This window comes from Corvus moneduloides, chromosome 3 (genome assembly GCF_009650955.1).
Source record: "Corvus moneduloides isolate bCorMon1 chromosome 3, bCorMon1.pri, whole genome shotgun sequence".
NCBI classification, from domain to species: domain Eukaryota; kingdom Metazoa; phylum Chordata; class Aves; order Passeriformes; family Corvidae; genus Corvus; species Corvus moneduloides.
In genome coordinates this window covers 103,679,324-103,698,774 of record NC_045478.1, presented here as the reverse complement: position 1 = coordinate 103,698,774, position 19,451 = coordinate 103,679,324, and the positions used below count along the sequence as shown (strand labels likewise).

Sequence of the window (19,451 nt, the reverse complement as noted above, 5' to 3'; positions counted from 1 at the left end):
AGATGTTGAGAGAATAACGAAACATGATGTTTCTACAGCTCTGACACGCTTTTTGCCCAACTGCTTGCATGAACAAAACTATCTGGGATCTCAGTTTGATAGGAAATTGAAGAACTGGCAAGAAGCTTATTTGCTCTGTGCTCTTGTAAACTACTTTCCAAATGTAGGAAATGCTTCTTGCAGATGGTTGTTCTAGGAAAGCAAGGAATTCAGATATTAGAGGAGAAGAGCACAGGCATGAGTCTGCCATGGTTGGATTCACCAGGGAAGAGATGTGGCTGCTGGAAACCAAATTTTTCACTGGGTCACAAAGAATGTCAGCTCAGTATTAACTGCAGAGCTGTTCAGCTGATGATAGGGGGAAAGGTGGGAGGAAAAATGCCTGACAGGTTTTTCAGATGCTCCACTGAGCATCCTCCATCTATCAACAGAGCCAGTTCGATCGGGAAATAATGAGAGTGAGCAGTGAGTGAGAAATTAACCATTGGCCCCAGACTGACATGTTTTGGTCACGTTCCAGATGCCTGCTGCAGAGAAACATAGACTGGGCCTTGGTCAGAAATACTGACACAGGCAAGCAAGGTTTATATCTTTAGTTTTACCTCTTAAAATTTTATTTTTATAGAGAATATTGAGGGAACCCCTACCATTGGGGAACATGCTGTGTGATAGCATCTGAAACCAGCACTGAAGCTGCAGATGTGACCAGATGTCCCTCTGGGCTGCTCTTCCCTGAGCTTAATCATCACTGTCTGCATTTTACTGGGGCATTTGTGTTATCTGGTGAAAGATGCTGTTTCACAAGCCCTCCTGAAACACAGATGTCTGACTGTCACACTTGTGCCTCCCAGCACTGGAAGAGAGAAGAAAGCACTGCTGCTGCACATGGGAGGAGCAGGGTAAGTGACAGTACTGGATGAATTTCCAGCATGGAAAAGTGGTCCCTGGCTCCCCCAGATACCTGGGACTAGGTCAAGCCTTCCTTTCCCAACTCTTGGAGCCTCATACATGTAACCTAAACTCTTTCCACAGGGGGTCAGCATCTCACAGGAGATGCACAGGAATGGCAGACAGGCCGGTTTCTTACCCTCAGCAAAAGGAAGGCAGCGCCAAGCATCTGCCAGAGCCCTGTTCCTTATCCCAGCAGGTAATCGTCCGTCTAGTCCTAGGTGTCTGCTGGAGGAAGGTCTGATCCAGCCTGCATGGAGCCTGCTTTGATCACCTGGCCAGAAGGACACTGGAGGGGACTGATCAGTGTCCTGTGCTCAGTCAGGGCGACTGAGGGGACTACATCAATTGTCCCCTCGGAATCCTGGATGTCCCATACAGATGCTCTCCTGAAGGATCAGCACCCATTTTTGTAGCTCTTTGCCTGGGTATTTCCATTGCCAACAGACACCTCTCAGTTGTGTCCAGGTGTTCTGCAAACTGAAGGAAGTTACTCTAATTTTACCCCATCTTCTTGTCCTGCTTCTGAAGAGAGTTGTTTGTGTAAGTGCAACGAGCAAACCCAAACATATCTGCCCCTAGGTGGAGGAGTGTTTACAATGTTCTCTGAGAGCATGATAAAAATTGCTTTTGTTGCTATGGGATTTCTATTCGCTTTGTAATAGAAAATGTGTTTTTCTCAATAGCTCAGATGTGATGAAGAGCTGCAGAGCTTCTGTCGGTCTTGTCCCTGCAAGCAGAAATCCTGAGGCTGTGTAAGCAAGTGTGGGAATTGGGATACTGAAATATGAGCATCCTTGACCACTGAACCTCCACTACCCTTGTACCTGGCAGGTGCCTGGAGAGGCACTCTAACCCAGAGACTGACAAATTGTATTTGTGGCTGCTACAAATTTTATACAGCTATCAACATAAATGTGTGCAGGGAAGGGCTATGAACTTTCCTGAGCTCTGCTGAAAACCTTACACTGAAGATATCTCCTTACATTTAGCTCTTCAGGACAACCAGGATCAGATAGGAAAATACTAACTTCTGTTGGTGAAATAATCAGCTGTTTTTTAGTACGCTGCCATGAGAAAAGAAGCAGGAACTGGATGTTATAATATGTTAATGACAGATTATTTTAGTGACTCTTCAGATCTCTGGTCTAACTGAAATGCAGCCTGTTGTGCCTTTGTAGAACTTTGCATGGCCTTCCCAAAACCAGCGGCCGACGCATGCCTTGTTTGTAAACACTGGAGCTCCTGAACACACCCTGCAATGGGCAGGTAAACCACTGGCTCTGCAGACACTGAAACTGCCCTCTTTCCATCCCAGTGGCATTTAATCCTGGTAAACAAGCACCAAGTGGGAAACTGTCTTTATGCTGCCCCAAATATGTTTCAGGGCCACATGCAAAGCCCGCAAAAGTTGTATGTGCACTTCTGAGGTCAGTGGTAAATGTCCTCCAAACCCTAGGAAGTCACTGCCCAAAATGAAATGAGATCTGGAGGATTCAATTTATGTAAATTCCTGGGACTGTCCCATGGATTATTAAAACAGAACAAGAGCCTTTTTCTAGCTGGCTCCTGGACACCTCAGTCTATTGACTTGCATAAATCTTGTTTGCTTTGGAATTGAAATTAGCTCTCTTAACTGCATCAGCATAAAGCAAGCATCTCATTTTCTACAAGCCTTTTTTTAAAGGTAGGCTGAGATTAAATAGCTGGCAACTCAAGCAGATATAAAAGGCTGTGTTGTGGCAATGCAAATGTTGTGATATATGGCATAATTGGGATCATTGTGCAGAAGAAATGAAAATCAGGGTGGTTTTTTTTTTGCTTGCTTGCTCACTCTTGGGATGTTGTGCCATCAATTAAGGGCTCATTTATTCCCTGTGAGGGTGAAAGTCCCCACTCTGAGGTAAGACTGGGAAAACTGCAAATTGTCTCCTATCAAATGGTAAAGGTTGTGAAGGTGCAAATGTTAATTGGGAGTGCTTGGCTGGGGATGGTACTGCCTGTGCCCTGGTTAGGCATGGCTAAATTTCTTGTTTTCTGCTAACAGCCAGAGTTTAATGAGGTGCATGTGAGTGAAGACAAGGTGTTGAGTAAAGGATGGGAGGTCTTGATAGCATGATCCAGTGCCAGCTGTGGTGTTCTGATGGTGGTGTTGGGGGGAGCCAGGATGTCCCCTCCAAGCCTTCCTGTGGACTGTTCAGAAAGCTGTTTTCCTTTTTGGAGTCCCCAGAGAGCTCTGCACAAAATTGCCTCTCTTCAATACTTGCTTGGGGTGGTGGAAGGGTAAATCTCTTACTTATCTGGAGGCAAAACAGCTGCTAAAGAGCTGCTGAACAGCTACTGAACAGCAGAAAGTTTATAGTGATGCTTGTCTTGTCACCATCTCAGTCCTCAGTTACCGGGTTTGGAAAGAAATCTTCAGTAAGAGCAGACAGACTCATGATTATTTTTTTTCTACTCTTCAATTGAAGGAAACCTTTTGGTTTCTGTGCTTACCACAGAATGGCTCAACCCTTGGTCAGAGCTAAATGTGCTCTGAGGCCATTGCCAGAGCAGAGGAAAAGTGTTTTTTTCACATTCAGGTGTGAAGTTTTTGTCCTTTTTCTCTGGATTTGTGTACCAGCTACCATTTTTTGAGGATTTTCAGATCTGAGAGAACACTTACTTCACTAATTTTAGTTCATCTCAGGAGTAACTTGACTTTTATCATGTCTTACTTTTAATGAGTTTAGGGTTATTTTTATAGGTCAGTTTTGCTGGTATACTCAATTTTTATTATTATGGAGTACCATAAAATGTGGGTAAGACCTTCAGACTGCACCAAAACCTAACAGTTTTGAAAATGAAAGATGTCTAAGGGTGGTGTCTGGTTCCTTGGTTCTCCTAAGCTGCTTCTTAGCTCCCAAGGCAGAAGCCATTTGTGTATCAAAATAACACATTATTTGGAGGAACATCTCAGGCTGTGAGGGATGGAAAAGGAGGTTCTGGGCATGTTTACACAGATTTGGTGGTGGTTAGAGCAGGGGTGGCAGTGCCACTTTTTCTCCCTGATTGACTGCTACCACTTCTGCAAGGATGCAGAAACTGTTGCCTGAATTTATTTATAGTCCTTCATAAAACCAATTACCCAAATGTCACAAAATGTGTTATTATTAGTGCATTTCCTCCTGTATTAGCATGCCCTGAGTTCTTGCCTTGTCAGGGCAGTAGAAAGCTCGTGGCCTTTTACCAGCATTGGCACAAATCACATTTACTGGGCTGTGCTAGAGCTGAAGTAACATTTCTTCAAACTCTCAGCCCTGCAGGCCTGAACAAAGTGTTTTTGCAGGAGCTGAGAGGCTGCCAAGGAAAGATGAATTACTGATCCTCGAGGGAAACGTGCTCCACACTGATCTGGCTGCTGCATAGTAACTGGGATGGCAGGGTGGTGGATGGATCAGGAGAAAATGGATTGCATGCACAGAGGTGTTCGTGGGCCAGGACAAATCCTGGCTCGCCCCTTTTGTGCTGGGGAAGAATTGTGTCTTCTCCATGTTTCTGAAGTGCCCCAGGCCTTGCAAACGGGAGAGGTGATTGGGCTGGAGCATTCCCCTGTGTGCTGGTAAATATTGTCCCCAAATTTGGAAATATATCCTCTGAGAGAAGGCAGGTTACAACCACCCCTCCCCCACCAGGTTCGGGAAAAAATAAATTTTCCTCAAAGGAAAGTGAAAGAGATAAAAACTATTTATTTAACAAACACACAGGAAAAGGAAAATAATGTTAAATAATAAAACCTCTCGATTTGCTGAGAGAAACCTGGGAAAATTTCAGAGTCCTTTCATAGATCTCTCTCTCTCCCCCTCCTTGGAGCTGGGACAGGGTGGTGGGCCCACCTCCAGGGCCAAGGCCTCGGTGGAAAGTCCTCCCAATGTATTCTGATGTTGAAACCGTCCAGCAGAGAAGAAGGGAAAAATTGGAGTCCCAGGAAAACAAAGTTCAGCTCTCCGAAGGAAAAGGAGCTGAAAACTGGCCAAAAGCTGGCTGGAAAGAAAGCAAGCTGGGTGCTTCCTCCCCTCCTCTTGCCACAGCTGAACACAGAGCTGTCTCTATCTCCATGTCCTTGAAAACATGAAAACAAACTGCAAACTGCTTTGAAGTGTTTGCTCGGTTTCTTCTCTCCCCCCTCTCAGGCTCAGTTTAAAGGCACAGGAAGGCACAAAATTAATTTCTGGGCATAGAACAGCGATATGGGATACACATCATAAAGTGACCCCAAGACACCCTGAGAGGCTCAGCCTGGAGAATGGATGGCACAAGAGGACCTACGAGCAGATTCCCAGTAGTACAAGGAGGTCTGCATCAATCTCTGACTCTTCCAAGGATGTGATAGTGGATGCTGTGGTTCTCCTGTTGCAGGCTTCAGGCTGTTGCGTGACTGCCACTGCTCCCCTGAGTCCCTAGTGGATATTCTGCATTTGGGACCTTCAGGATGAAATTCTGGACACCCATGTCCAACTTCTCCACATTCACCCAGAAGGCAAGCACACAGCTCCATGAATCCCCCTGCTGCAGGTGGTCCACTGCTGGCTTTTGGGAGGTCCTTTGCTGGTGCTGAGATTTATACCTTGGCAAGGTTGGCCTGTGGGTGTTCTCAGCTTGGCAGAGAGCCTTGGTGGAGGCAACAGGGAGCCAAACTGCTTCCCAGAGGGGACAGAGTGTCCCAGAAACCAGGACTGGATCCTAACAGACTTATTTTCTGCCTCTGCTACTGGCCTTTTGGGTGATCTTGGGCAAGTTCCTTCATCTTTCTGTGCCTCAGTTTCCCTAGCCTGTAAAATGGTGATAGTAATTCAAGGTCAGGCTGGATGGGGCTCTGAGCAACCTGGTCTAGTTGGAAATGTCTCTGCTTATTGCAGGGGGTTGGACTAGATGGCCCTAAACCAACCCCAAACCCTGTTCTATGATTCTGTAATAATGAGGTGCTCCTCCCTTGCCCAAAATAATAATCCCAAACTCATGTGGGACCTGCTGGTAGAAATAAATACTCAATGCTGCAGTTACATAGGAGCTGAGCTCTTATTTTTTGGGGCAATTTTGTCAATATGTAACTTTTAATTTGTTCTGGGGACTGCAGAATAAACTGCCTCATTACAGTAATGCAAACAATTTTCAGGTTTTGCAGAAGAACATTTCCTAACTCTCTCAATCTGACCCTTACGAAACAGGAGTCATTCTACTACTTGGAGAAATTAATAGTGCTATACAGTATTGGTATCTTTCCACCTCCATACTTCCATGAAACTTTAGGATTGGTTTTGTTAGGTAGTGCTGCTGATGCCTCAGCAATTTCCAATGAATATCTGACTATAAATTTCTGAGATGCTTTCTCAATTCTCAGTGAGTTAAAAAATGATTTAGGATAGGCTTTATTCATTCCCCTTACTGGAAAATAATAATTTCATGCAGGGCAGGACCCTTATTTTCCATAAAGAAATGCAGGAATTTTTTTTTCTTTTTTTTTTTTTTTTTTTGGTGTTGCAGTTTTGTTTTATTTAAAAGTTTTACACTGAACAAATTACCAGCATCTGCTGTGCACATGAGAATGTGCAATTAATTATATCTTCTGCGCTTTTGAAAACTTGCTCTAAGGAGGTTTGGAGGAAGCAACAAGAGCCAGTGAGGATTCACCTTCCTCCTGATCTGGTTTGGATGCTATTACCGTTTTCAGGAGGTTCTTCCAGTCAAGAGATGCTGTTGGAGGGGCTGTAAGGACAATAAAGCAACACCCAGATGTGTCTTAGAGGGGCAGACAAATAGAATCACGGAATGGGACATGTTGAAAGAGATCACAGAGGATCATCTGGTCCAACCTCCCTGCTTGAGCAGGTTCATCCTCTAACACATTGCACAGGATTGCGTCCAGACATTTCTTGAATATTTTTTGAATATTTCAGTGAGGGAGACTCCACGACCTCTCTGGGCAACCTGTTCTTCCTCACGTTCAGGTGGAACTTCCTGCGTTCCAGTTTCTGCCTGTTGCCTCTCATCCTGTTGCTCAGCATCACCAAGTAGAGCCTGGCTCCATCCCCTTGGCACCCACAGAAGATGTATGCAAAATGCATCCATGCAAATGTTCTGGGGCAGAGCCATGCGAGGGGTAACACCAGGCTGGATCTCTCAGGTGGTGCAAGACCTTGGCCAGGGATCCAGATCTGCTTTCTGCTGCATAGCTGAGTGTCAGCCAGGGGCTGGCAGCTGCGGGCTCAGGGCTTGAGGTGGCAGCGCAGTAAAGGGCCTGGCTACACTGGGGCTGAAAGCAGGAGTGAAAATCAGGGCAAGCCATGAGCTGTCATCTCCTGCCACGCCCACTGCTGCTCGAGGGGCTGGCAATCCCCTTCCAGCAGAGCCAGTGTCACTCCATCCCCATTTTTTTCAGCCCCGTGCAGATAGGCAGAGAGGGCAGGTTGCTGCTGTTTCCTGCCTGCATCCTTCTGGCTTACTCCCTACCTATCATCTTCAGCCTTGCTTTTCAAAGAGTGCATTTTTCATTCCTTTTGTTGGCTACAAATGCTGGTAACTGAGGCTGGTAACCTCCCTGACAGGCTGCAGAAGCTTCAGATATTTAATTGGCTGCTCCACCCCACGATAAATAAACCCTCAGCATCCCAGCCTGAGGAGTTAAATGTTCAGGGAATTGGATCACTTGATCTTTTTGCTTAGAAGTTTTTCTGCTTCTCCTGGATAAGCCAGACATGCTGACAGTTGGCAGAAATCTTACAGACTTTTCCTCTTACAGAGGAAAGCTGGAGTTGAAATGTTTTTTTCTGATTGATTCTGGAGACTATCAGATGAAGAAGTTGTTGAAAAATGGCAGTGTGGTTCAAGCTCTCTGACATTGGCTTTTCTTTCTGAACACATCCTTCTCAGCACAACTGCGCTTCCAATTTGTGGACAGAAATTACTTTTCAGTCAGGACTGCTGGAAAACACAATCCAACAGGAATTCACAACCTTTCTACCTCTTGCTCTTCCCTCTCTGCTTCTTTTTGGCTCCATGTCACTCCTGAGCAGCTGCAGCAGGAGAGATGGGATCATGAATCACTGCCTTGGGGAAAATGTAGGTGTTCCTCCCATGTTGTTCAGGAAGGAAGTTGAGTAATGCCATATGCAGGTGTTAAGTGCAGATGTGTTTGAAGAGCGAACCCCCAGCCAGCTGTAGGCTGGACCTAGCAGAAATCTTCTTGGAGGCAGAAGTTTGACAGTGCTGTATTGATTTCACATTATTTAATTCTCATCTTAATAAAAAGATTTGGCCTTTGGACAATGGTGTTTTTAACTCTGCTCAAAGCAGAAGGTGTCAGGGTGTCAGCTGAGATGGGTTTGAAAGCATTGCTCCTCTCAGGCCTAGGGGCGTTTTTTCCAAGAGCTCCAAGAGGAAGGTGGATGGTTTGCAATTCCTTTTTGTTCTGAAGTGAGACACTGAAGTGAAAAACATCTTCATCGTATTAATTGCAAATAAATGATTAGTAATGATAAAAGTTTCCTGCTTAATTAGATTTCAAAATAAAAACTGTGTAGGGATGATCACAAGCTTAAGGTGCCACTTCTGTTAAAACAGGCATCCCATAACTCAGAAACTTTTTTACTTTGTAAAGGGGAGGAAGAGGAAGCTTTTCTGTCCCTCCCACCTCCTTTAATTATTACCTGAACCAGCATTAGCTCATAGAAAATGGACCCATACTGATGAATGGGGAATGAGATTTTGTTCTGCCTCTGGCTGTCATGCAACATTCATCCTTTTGAGGGACTTCTGCAAGCTTCATGCACTAATGCTCACATTTCATCGGCACAAACCTGAACATTTTCTGCAGGACAGAGCCCTTCAGGGCTCTGGCCCATGTTGCTCTGGGGAACCTGGTATGCTGGGGTCGCTGCTGAGGTAAAATAAGTGCTTTATGCTATTATTCAAGTGCTCATTATACCGTGGACCCCTTGGATTTCTCTTGATAAAATAGTTCATATAACTTTCAGGTTATTTAGCTCTTTTTATTATCGCTTTAAAATATGAAATAAAAGTCTCCTTTCAAAGAGAAGGATGGATGCACTTGCATAAAGAAAAGGTGAAATGAAACATCTGAATCACTCTGAGCTACCCAGTTCTACTGAACAAATTTCCTGCAATTTGTGATTCATGTCAGTACCTTCAAAACTGTGTTATTTCCATCAAATTTATGATGTGTCCTTTTTCCTTCCTGCTTCTAATGAATTACATTCTCACTGCAAATTGGATCATCCAGCCTCCCACTGGCAGGTCAGGGATGTTTGTGTGGGTGGGGACCTTCCACAGCTAAAGGAAGGTATGGGTTGTTCTGCTCTTGCAGCTCTCCATGCAGCCCTGAGCTCCTTCTGGCTTTCCTCCCACAGCTGAGTGACTGCTCCACACTCTTGCACCTTCCCTTGCCCCTCTTGCTAATGTCTCATCCCTTGTGGAACCCCCTCCAGCCCTGTGGTTTCTGTCCCTGTGCCATGTTTCCAACTGGGTGGTGCTTCAGCTTTTTGCCCCGCTCACTTTCAGAGCTGCCCCTGTGGTGCATCCTACCTGACAAGCAGAGAACAACGTGACTTCTCTTGAGCTTGCCATAAGGAAGAGTCCAAAACCCAAGCCATAAATGGGAATTTTGGTCTCCTTCCACTGGGGAAAATAGGGCAGTAACAATAACGCTGAGAAGTGAGCTTTTCCTCCTGCAGAGCTAATCAGGAAAGGCCCAAGGCTGGAGAAGAAAGGGAAAGATGGGGGCAGATAAAAAAGCTGCTCATCTCTGTTTTTCAGCACCAAACTCATTTTTGCAGGAGCCCCTTTGCTGTGCAGTCATCTGCAAAGGTAAAAGAGGCCTTTTTCCATTCTATATTAGATATGGACTGTTGCGGTGGTTCAGCTTCCTGCGCTGGTTTAGGAAGCCAGAGCCTTCCCGGAGAGCGCTGCGGGGCCGCTCCCGGGACAGCGGCTGCTCCGCTCTCCCGCAGCCCTTTCGGGCTGCCCCGCGCTCCGGCTCCGGCTCGCTGGGCTCCGCAACACGGTGACAACAAAGGAGGCACAAGGGTCCCAGCACAGCGGCCTCAGAGGAAGATTTATTTGCATGATGAAGAGCCTGTTCCCAAAGGCACGCAGCCCATACGGTCAGGGAGCCGGGGATTTTGTCAGGGCGCAGGGGCCGTACATGGGCGGAGTTGGGGTACTGGAACCAATAGGGAGAACCCGAGGGTATGGCCAGGATTTGGGGCAGGGAAGGCGGGACAATGTGGGAAAGGCGGACAATTTAGTAAGAAAAGCAGTGAGGAAATGCAGCGCTACAATGGACCTTCAGTTAAAAAAACCCCCACCCAAATCCTGGGTGTTTTATAGCCTGAGCTATCCAGGGTTTTGAGTCATAAACTCACCTCCCACAGCTGGCTGTGCACCGTGCTCCTGGTGCGTTCCTGCCTTCGCGCACACGGCATTACCCACCCTCACACTGTCCAGCGTGTGTGTGGCACCAAAACAGCAGCTGTACGCAATGTGCTGCTTCTCGTCTCTGGAGGTTGAAATCTTAGCAGCTCCACGTGCCAAGGGTTGGGGTGTGGTTTTGATATTCCCCGTGGATGGGGATCAGCGTCCCCGATCTGTGCCATTATGGTTATTGCCCAAGCTGCAGTTATGCAGATCTACTTTGCCCCATCTCCCTGCCCTCCAGGGAGCTGTGGGTCCCTCCAACCCTGGACTGCAGGGGATGGATTCAAGCGTGCTAGGGTGCTCCTGAGCAGCTCAGCCACCCCTGATTTCTTCCGGCCAATGTTCAAAAGCTGGATTTCATTTCAACATCCCAGGAATTGGTTTCGGCTCATTTCCTGCAAAAGCCAGCAGCACGCTGGGCTGAACGCTCAGGGAAGGCCAATTTAAGCACGGCTACTCCACAGAAAGCCAGTTGTGAGCGATCTGTTCAATTTCAGGATTCACAGTGTGTGCTGGCCAGGGAAGTGGCAGGGATCAGGGAGCAGAAGCCAGGCACTGAGCTGCATGTGAGGAGAGTGTTTGCAGCAGACGATGCTGAAGGAGCTGCATCAGAAGCAAGCATCACTGAAGGTGTTTGAAGATAATTTGGGATGGTGACGCCTTCCCAGTGCTATTTCCCTCTTGCAAGGGATAAATCCTCTTGAGAGAGAGGATTTTTATCAAGGGAAGAGTTTTCAGAAAGTGACTTCATTATAGAGTCATAGAACAGTTTGGATTGGAAGGTACCTTTAAAGACCACCAATCCCAACACCCCTGCAGTGAGCAGGGACATCTTCACTGAGACCAGGTTGCTCAGAGCCCTGTCCAGCTTGAACATGAATGTTTCCAGGGACAGGGCACCTACAACCTCTACCTGTTCCAGTGTTTCACCATTCTCGTCGTAAGAAATTCTTTCTAATCTAAGTTGACCCTGCTTCAGTTTAAAGCCATTATGTGCCCTGTGATATTACCAGCCTCAGGTGGCTTGTCCTCTGCCCTCCCTGCCTGTGAGAGCACCAGGAGCATGGCTTTGGGGCTCTGTTTTGCCACTGTGGGTGGTGTCAGCTCTTCTATGCTGTGGTGCAGAGGTGCACAGTGTGGGAAAGTTCTCCAGCTCCTCTTCTCTCTGGTTTTGTTGAGCATTATTTTCCTTCTTTTCTGGTTTCCTGGCTTCATGCAAGTCAAGCCTTTTTTCTGAGCAGTGGTGTACAGCTCACCTTTACTGAAGGGTGTAACACCCTGGACAGTGCAGAAGATGATTACATGCCTGTGATGTGCTTAGCAGAAGCTGTCTCAATTTTATGAGAAGAGTTTATTCAACTCATCAGTCACAACCATAATTACCAATACTACAAATCCATTTGACAGCAGCTTGTTCACCAGCTCACCAGTTTTGTGTCCCTGGTGCAGCCTCTTTACTTCTTAAATTATCAATGAGAGAGAAACTGTGTTCTGATGTGGTTTCAGCTGCAGTAACAATAAGCAAATATTTCTTCTTCTTCCTCTTTCTGCACAGAGCTGCCAGTCCAGCTCTTGACCTGTATTGATCACCCTCTAGGAACCCAAGCACAGGCAGAGAGAAGAGCACAGACACAAAAAAAATGAGGGAAAAACCAGGAGAGCGGTGAGGTTAACATGCTGCACAAGATCAGAGGATTATTCATACTGGTGGAGACCTCTGGAGGTGTGTGCTCCAGAATGGGTCAATTATGAATTCAAACCAGGGTACTGTGCACTTTCTCCTGAGGGGACTTGAAGTTCTCCATGAACAGAAATTTTACCAGCTCTCTGGACAAGCCATTCCAGTGCTTCACTATCCTTATAATAAAATATTTTTCCTTAAATCCAGTTAGCTTCTATAATTTCAGCTCATTTCTGTTGCTTCCATGGACCAGGATGAAGTGGGGCTCTGCCTCCTCAGCAGCCTCCTGGTGGGTACGGGGGATATGGTGTTTGTCTCTGGGCCAGGGTCACTATTTTGCCACTGAATTTTGGTGTACTCCTGCTCACATCACCTCCCTGTGTTGGCATTTCTCATCTCTAATGATGTCACAATGATGACACTTCATACAATATTCAGAGTTCCATGCACAGTTTGCCTGAAAGGTTTTCAGAGCAGGAAATGTCTCTCGTAGCTTCACAACAACCTCCAGCCACTCCAGACTCTGGAGTAACATCCACAGTAGCTAATTGTGTATAGAAATTTTTAGCTTTCCTTCATTCAAAGTAAATCCCCAGCAAAAGAGATAATTTCAAGATTGTTACATGTATTTCCACATGTTGTTCTTTTTACAACACACATATTACCCTACTCAATAGATCATTGTAAGTTGAACAATTTATGTGGCCACAGGGGCCCACTTTCTCCCAGAGGTATAATATCTCCTTTTGACTTAAACAGCAGGAAGGTGGTGACCACCTAACTGGAGGTCCAGGGAGTTGACAATATTTCCTGCCTGTCTGAAGAAGGTTTCACATGACTTTCTTGCATGCCAGCTGTGCTGCCCCAAAGCTGGTCAAAAATTTCCTGCTTGCCTTGCCCACAGAAAGTGTTGTTTGGGTTTTCTTTTCCTATTGGAAACTGTCATAATGAAAATTGCCCAAAAATGGAGAATGTTGGTGAAATTAGAATCTTGATTTGATTTTTGTAGGGTATATGGAAATACAATTATTTGGGGAAACTGCCAGACAGTGACATGGGAGCTGTCCTTTGGAGAATACATCTAATTTCCCTCATGAGTAAGACTCTCTTGTTGTATCATTTCTAATGGGAAACCACTGGCAAAAAAATACGTATTTTGAAGTCCTAATTAGTGCAATTCTCTCCTCACTAACTAACAACAAACCCCCTCAACAGAACAGAGTAAACAAATAACATTTCTTCAGAAAAGTGGATCTTGACAAAAGTCCTAAACCATTTAATGAGAAATTCAAGTCTTGACAGTCTAGATGAAAAAATAGATGAAAAAACCCACTCTGCTCAATTGTATTCTGAAAGTTTTGTGTCAATTTGCTGAAACCTTAGGAATAAAGACTCTCAAGAGGGGCAGTTCTGAAGGAAAAAAAAATCAGTTTCTTTGTGAGTATTGAGAAATACTCTGCAATCTGCTCAAATGATCAAATATTTGTATCAAATCAATTATGAACGATGTAGAGATCCCAGCTTATTTCCCATGTCATTTCACTTCATTTGAAGCAAGAAATAAGTTTATGAAAAGGATGATCAGCACACCACTGGGGAAGAGGACAAGAAACAAAACCTCATTCACTGCATTAAGCCTTTGGAACAAATTGCTCAAACAATCTAGAAGTTTTTAGAAAGAGAGGAGCATATTTCACTCTGGGGGTAACTGAAACACCTAATACAGCTGTACGAGGAAGAAGTGCACTGAAACTTGGAAATGCTAAAGACAAGAAAAGGTTGGAGGGAGAGGATGATTTGCTTCTCTGTTGTATTCCATTGAAATCTTTCAGATAAGTTAAGAAAACTTTCCTAGGCAGCAACTTAACATTCACTGGAAAACCAGTAGGTCCAGGTGCTGAAAGGAAAATTATCCCTTCCAGTGTTCATACTCCCACCTGTCAAGAACATACCTGACAGGACTCCTCCTGGCAAACTCTTCAGTGTCCACAATTACAGAGGAGGACAAAGAAAGACCCTCTGGAAATTTAAGCACAGCTTTTCATTCCTCTCCTTTTCCACCTTCCTGTGCCTTTCATGACCAGGTAGATCAGTGCTGCGCAGGTGGCCATTAATATTGGCCCTGGGTACCAGCAGCAGGTAAATCACAAAGGGCAGGGCTGGCAGGAATTCACAAGATCACATCTTGCTACCTTTCCTCTGGGCAGCATCAGCAAAATTTGCACAGGTAAATTTGAAAAATCATCCCAACAGATTTCTTCCCTAGCAGTATTCCAGCATGGGAATTTTTTTGTCTCTTTTGGTTGGGCTGGACTGAACCAAATCTCCAGAGAATGAATCACCTCCCAGACCCATGGCTATAGGGAGGGAGAGATTACCCCTGACAATGAAAAGGCCGTAAGCCAAGGGATCTCTCCAGGCTCTTGAGGACAGGCTGAGGAGAGAAACTGTTGCTGCCAGAGACACCATCTTCCCTTGGGGGAATGATTTACCATTGGAGATACTATGCAGGGTTTCTTGAGGAAGGTGGAAGTGCTGGAGAACAGGACAGAGAGAAGGGGAGAAAGGTGAGGGATGGGGAGGGTGTGATTACAGTTTTCCCTCTTCTCGCAGTGCTTTGTGGAGATACCAGACTGGTTTCCACTTGGTGCTGTGCCCTGGTGGATAAGGAGCCCTTCAGCTTAATCCAGGAAGGTGGTACAGGAGAATAAAAATCATCTCCTTCAGCAGCCCAGATCTCTGGAGGTGGGAACTGCCAACAGGGACAGCTCACCCTGACCTGGGGCTGCCACTGCAGCTCCTGGCTGTTCTGCTTCCTGTGCACTGGGCACATGGAAATGGAGAGTAAATGAGTGTTGCTGCTGAATTGAAGGGCTCCCTGATTCAATGAGTAGACATTGCCCAGGTAATAGAGAAGAGATTTATGCCTTGCCAAAGCAGGCAGGAAGGAAATAATTCTGCTAGGCACAGATCGCTCCTTCCATCTACTACTACTGCTGCAAGGCACCCTGGAAGAGATTCAGGTGCTTCAGAATGAAGCAAAGCTTCTCTCTACTGCCAGGGTTACTTTAGCAGCAGGTAGAAATGCTTCCTTTGCAACATTTATTTTCTCAGGTAATTTTCCTACAAATCCCTGAGGCCGCACTAATGTTCCCTTTTATGCTCAGCTAAGCAGCTGATTGATCCTTGCTGGAGCTCTCCCTATATGGACAGCCACAGGGGTCAGAGCAGCACCCAATAACACAGAAAAATCAGCTCTGTGAGACACTCAGCTCCCTACAGCCAGGAAATTTCTTTTCCCAGCTACTCTGCCTGAAACCCCATCACTCTGACAGCAAAAAGATGGTGCCTTGTTCCCTCTAAATTAGGAGCCCTGAAAGAGGAGAAGATTCGGAATCTCTCCTTAAGCACCCTTCTTCTTCCCTCTGTGCTCTGGACAGTCACAGCAAAGTGTGTTCATCATCCCCTGGTTCCCAGTGGTTGATGATGGGATGGCACTCATTTCAACAGTGCTGTATGTTAGTAAGTCAGAAAACGTCTCCTGGCCAATGGCAGCATTTGTGGCCATTCCTAGCATTTATGTGTGCATCACTGTGTTAATGGAGCAGTGCACAGTTGTGAAAGCAGACGGCCTGTTAAAAAGAATGGGAATACTTCATTCAGGCAGTCAGGGAGAAGTGACTCAACAGCACGACTGAACAGCCTTTGGGAATGCACAGTTTTAAAAGAGATTTTCTTCATGGGACACAGCAGAACTGCCCTGGACAGTGCGCAATCTCGCAGTCTTCAGTGGGATTTTTCAGCAGTGCCTCGGGTTTGCCAGAAGGACATTTCTTATCCTTAATGACCTGTACTGCTAAATTATTTAGGTGTCTTTGACAATCTCCCCACTAATCCTAATGAAGGCCAAATCAGGGTCTTTAATAAGCACAATGCTGCAGTCGGCACCATTTGGGTCCTTGGTAGAAGCTGTGCTGCTCAGATGATGGGAGCTGATTAAATCTGTATAGCTCAACTATGCAGAGATAACTGTCCTGAATGTTCCCATTTTTCCTTCTGTCAAAAAAGAAAAAGACCTATTTGGGGAATATCCATCAAGGAAGGACAAAAATTGGATGCCTGACTGCAAGAAGGCAATTTTTACAGCAAATCCCACTGGTTTAGTAGTATTTTGTACCAACATGAGTTAGGGGCAATGTTTATCAGCAGGGGCTGCAGGTTTAGCATTTCAGATTGCATCCTTTAATTCCCCTTAATTATTGTCCCTTAAGGTCCAGCACACACTTGTATTATTCACCCGCAGTGTTTGCACCTGGAGGAAGATTAGACTGGGAGGTAGGGAATAAAAATTTTGGGTTCAAGCACAAGGGGAAATTACATGTGCTCTGAAGAGTGGAGCACTTCTGCCCCTCAGTTCTCAGCAGAGAACATTCTAGGAAAAAAAAAGCAGGACGTACTCCATCAAGCTCTCCTGCAAAATACTGACTCTGCAACCTAGATGTTGTTGTGCCTGCTAAAACTGCTCACTGGTGTTGACTGTGTTATCACCTACCTCTTCTGCTGCTCCTGGAGGAATAGCTGAGTTCCTTAGTTGGCAAAATCAATAAAAAGAATCATCACGGGAATCTGTGCAATTCTCTCCTAAACGATCCCACAGTTCCTGAAGGAGGTCAAGCACAGATCAGCAGGCTGTATGTACAGGAGGAAGGGAGCAGAAACCAGGTTATTTTCTGTCAGCACTTCCAGAATGCAGCATCTCACAGTGCATTCCATCTGTGGCTAAATAGGAAACCTTCCAGACAGCAGATTTTGCCATCAGAAATTGCCATGTTTCTTGACAGCAAATTCTTTTATGAGAATATGATGGGTTTGATTATACTTTTAATGGGGAAAAAAATTGCTGTGAATCATTTTGGATCTGCCTTTTTTTTTAAAAACAATGCAGTGTATGCATGCTGCACTTTCTGGCCTTAAATGTCCTTTGTTTTGGCCTGAGAAGGAAAAACTTCATTTTCATGGTGGTGTATTTTAATCCTGCTCAATCTGCCACACGTTACGGAGCAGTTTCATTTTAACATCTGTGGAGAAGTCAACAATTAGCTTAAACGAGAAATTAATTCAGAACTTTCTGTGTCATGAAAGTTATATTCAGACTTTCACTCCAAAAAAATGGAATGAAAAAAAGGATTTCTACAGATTTGGGCTTTCTTCCCAGCAGGGTGCTCCCAGCTTCCAATTGGCAGCTTTCTTTGGGGTGGGTTGAGGATGGTTGTGCTCTGCAAGCATCGTGGCCTACTCATTCTTGTATCTGTTGGGGGCTGGAAGTGCTGATGGTGTTCTTGAGAGTCACTCTCAGGCACCACACGGTGGTCACAATTTTCTCAAAAATCACCTTTTTTTTTCCTCTCGCTGCTTGGTGTGACAGCCAACATGTGCATGTTTGGGTTTAAAAAGTGCTCAGGCAATTTGGAAGAAGAAAAGTTAATTGTGGGCTATGAAACATAGAGGTGCTCTTCTCCAAGAGCCAAACTCTCTGGAGCTGTCAGGGGGTGGCTTGGGAACAGGGAGTCTGGTTTGCAAGGGGGTTACTGTCCAGGGGGGGGGTGACTAAGGGACCTTCCACGGTCTCTCAAGCCCCTGGGAAGTACCCTCTTAGGAAGGAAACTTCTAAAACTGGGGTAGGAGGAGACAAAATGGTGGGAGAAAAGTGGGATCTGAAGAGGAGACAGCTGGCTAAATTTTCATGTTGCCACTTGAAATTCCAGTCACTTTGCTGCTGATTCTTCCGTCCATCATCAAAGCAGAATGAGAGCAGAGAACCATGAAGAGTAAATTTATTTTATTGATCTTTCTCTTTTTTTCTTTTTTCATTTTTTTTTAATCCCATATATAGGCGTGACCTGTAATAAGAAGCTGTCAGGCACCTGCTTTGACTCCCAGTGGTAGATGAGAGCAGCTTTCTTCCGATTATATGGATGCTGTTTGGATTGCTCCGTGCTAAGACATCCCAGGAGGAGAAGGCCTGTTCCTTTCCTAAGGTATCCATTTGGAGACCTGAACCTCAGCCAGATGTGTATCATCTTAATAAAACTCTCACCAGGCTTGTGTTGCTCTGTCTTCCAAGCCCAGAACTCAGCTCTAGTGTTTTAGTGAGTAGATTTTTAGGTTGGTTTCCTATGGAATAAGAATTAGCTCGTGATGGTGTTTTTGTGGACTGGCACAAGCAGAGCTTCATGTCTCAGACCTGTAACTCTGAGCCTCACTTCAGCAGAATTTGACAGAACAATAGGGAGCTCCAAGGTGTCAGGATAAAGGAGAGCAAAGAAAATTCTTTACTGTGAGAGTGGTGAGCCACTGGAACAGATTGCCCAGATAACTTACGGATGCTTCGTCCCTGGAAGTGGTTAAGACCAGGGTGGATGGAGCTGTGAGCAACCTGATCTAGTTCGAGGTGTCCCTGTCCATGGTGATGATCTTTGAGGTCCCTTCCAGTCCAGGCCATTCTGTGATTCTATGATCAACCAGTGATAAAAAATTACTCATCTCTCAGGTGCAGAAAGAGATTCTCTAGGTGTTCACAATCTGGGGAGATTTTGAGACAGAGATGGATTGCCTTTCTGGTCCTTTGTGCTTAGCTGTAGCTTGCTCCAGGTATGGTGTCCTGCCCTCCCTTGGAGAAGAGTGTTGGAGAGCATGAGCAGGGAAGAGCCAAGCAATAGCATTACTGAGTGGTAACACATAAATGCTGCACAAGGAGGTCATTTGGTGCCTTGATTACATTTTGTAATTACCTCCAGGAGGGACCATGTCAATTGCTAAGAGGCTATTAAATTCAACTGAGAAAGACATGCTAGTGGATTTTTTTTTTTTTTTGTCTTTTCCCATCTGTTAAAGTTTATTTCATACCTTCACTGGTTTTAAAACATCTATCAGTAGTCTGTTCAAATACTGGACTTGGCCCTGCAGCGCAGGACTCAGCAGGTACCAGCTGGAAAGTAAAATATTATTGATGGACAGGGAAGGGAATTGCAGCATGAAGTCTGTTTCCATTGCCCCGTAGGTACAGGAGCACCTCTCTGCGCAGGGAGGGAATCAGTCCTGGGATGAACCTTGTGGATGTGTTCATGAGCTGATGTCTGCTCTACTCCCAACAGTCTAAGGTGGACTCAGGACTCAGGAACAACAGAAGTGAACTAGAAGACTAAACATACCTAAAAGTCTGGCCAAAAAGGTATCAAATTATGTGTTATGTGTTCTCTGGGTGATTATTTTCATTAGGTGATTATTACTCAAACTGGTAGTAAAGCAGTGTTTGGAATACAAATCTATTGGTCTATTGATGCCACGACAC

General features: G+C 45.4%; 1 long non-coding RNA gene across 1 annotated transcript; it reads left to right on the top strand.

Moving 5' to 3' along the window:
- The first annotated feature begins 5,127 nt into the window (after positions 1-5,127).
- On the top strand, positions 5,128-19,326 carry LOC116441339. The gene is made up of 3 exons (XR_004239036.1): positions 5,128-5,282; positions 17,994-18,138; positions 19,161-19,326. It is a non-coding gene; the product is annotated as an uncharacterized LOC116441339 (long non-coding RNA).
- Positions 19,327-19,451: the final 125 nt, after the last annotated feature.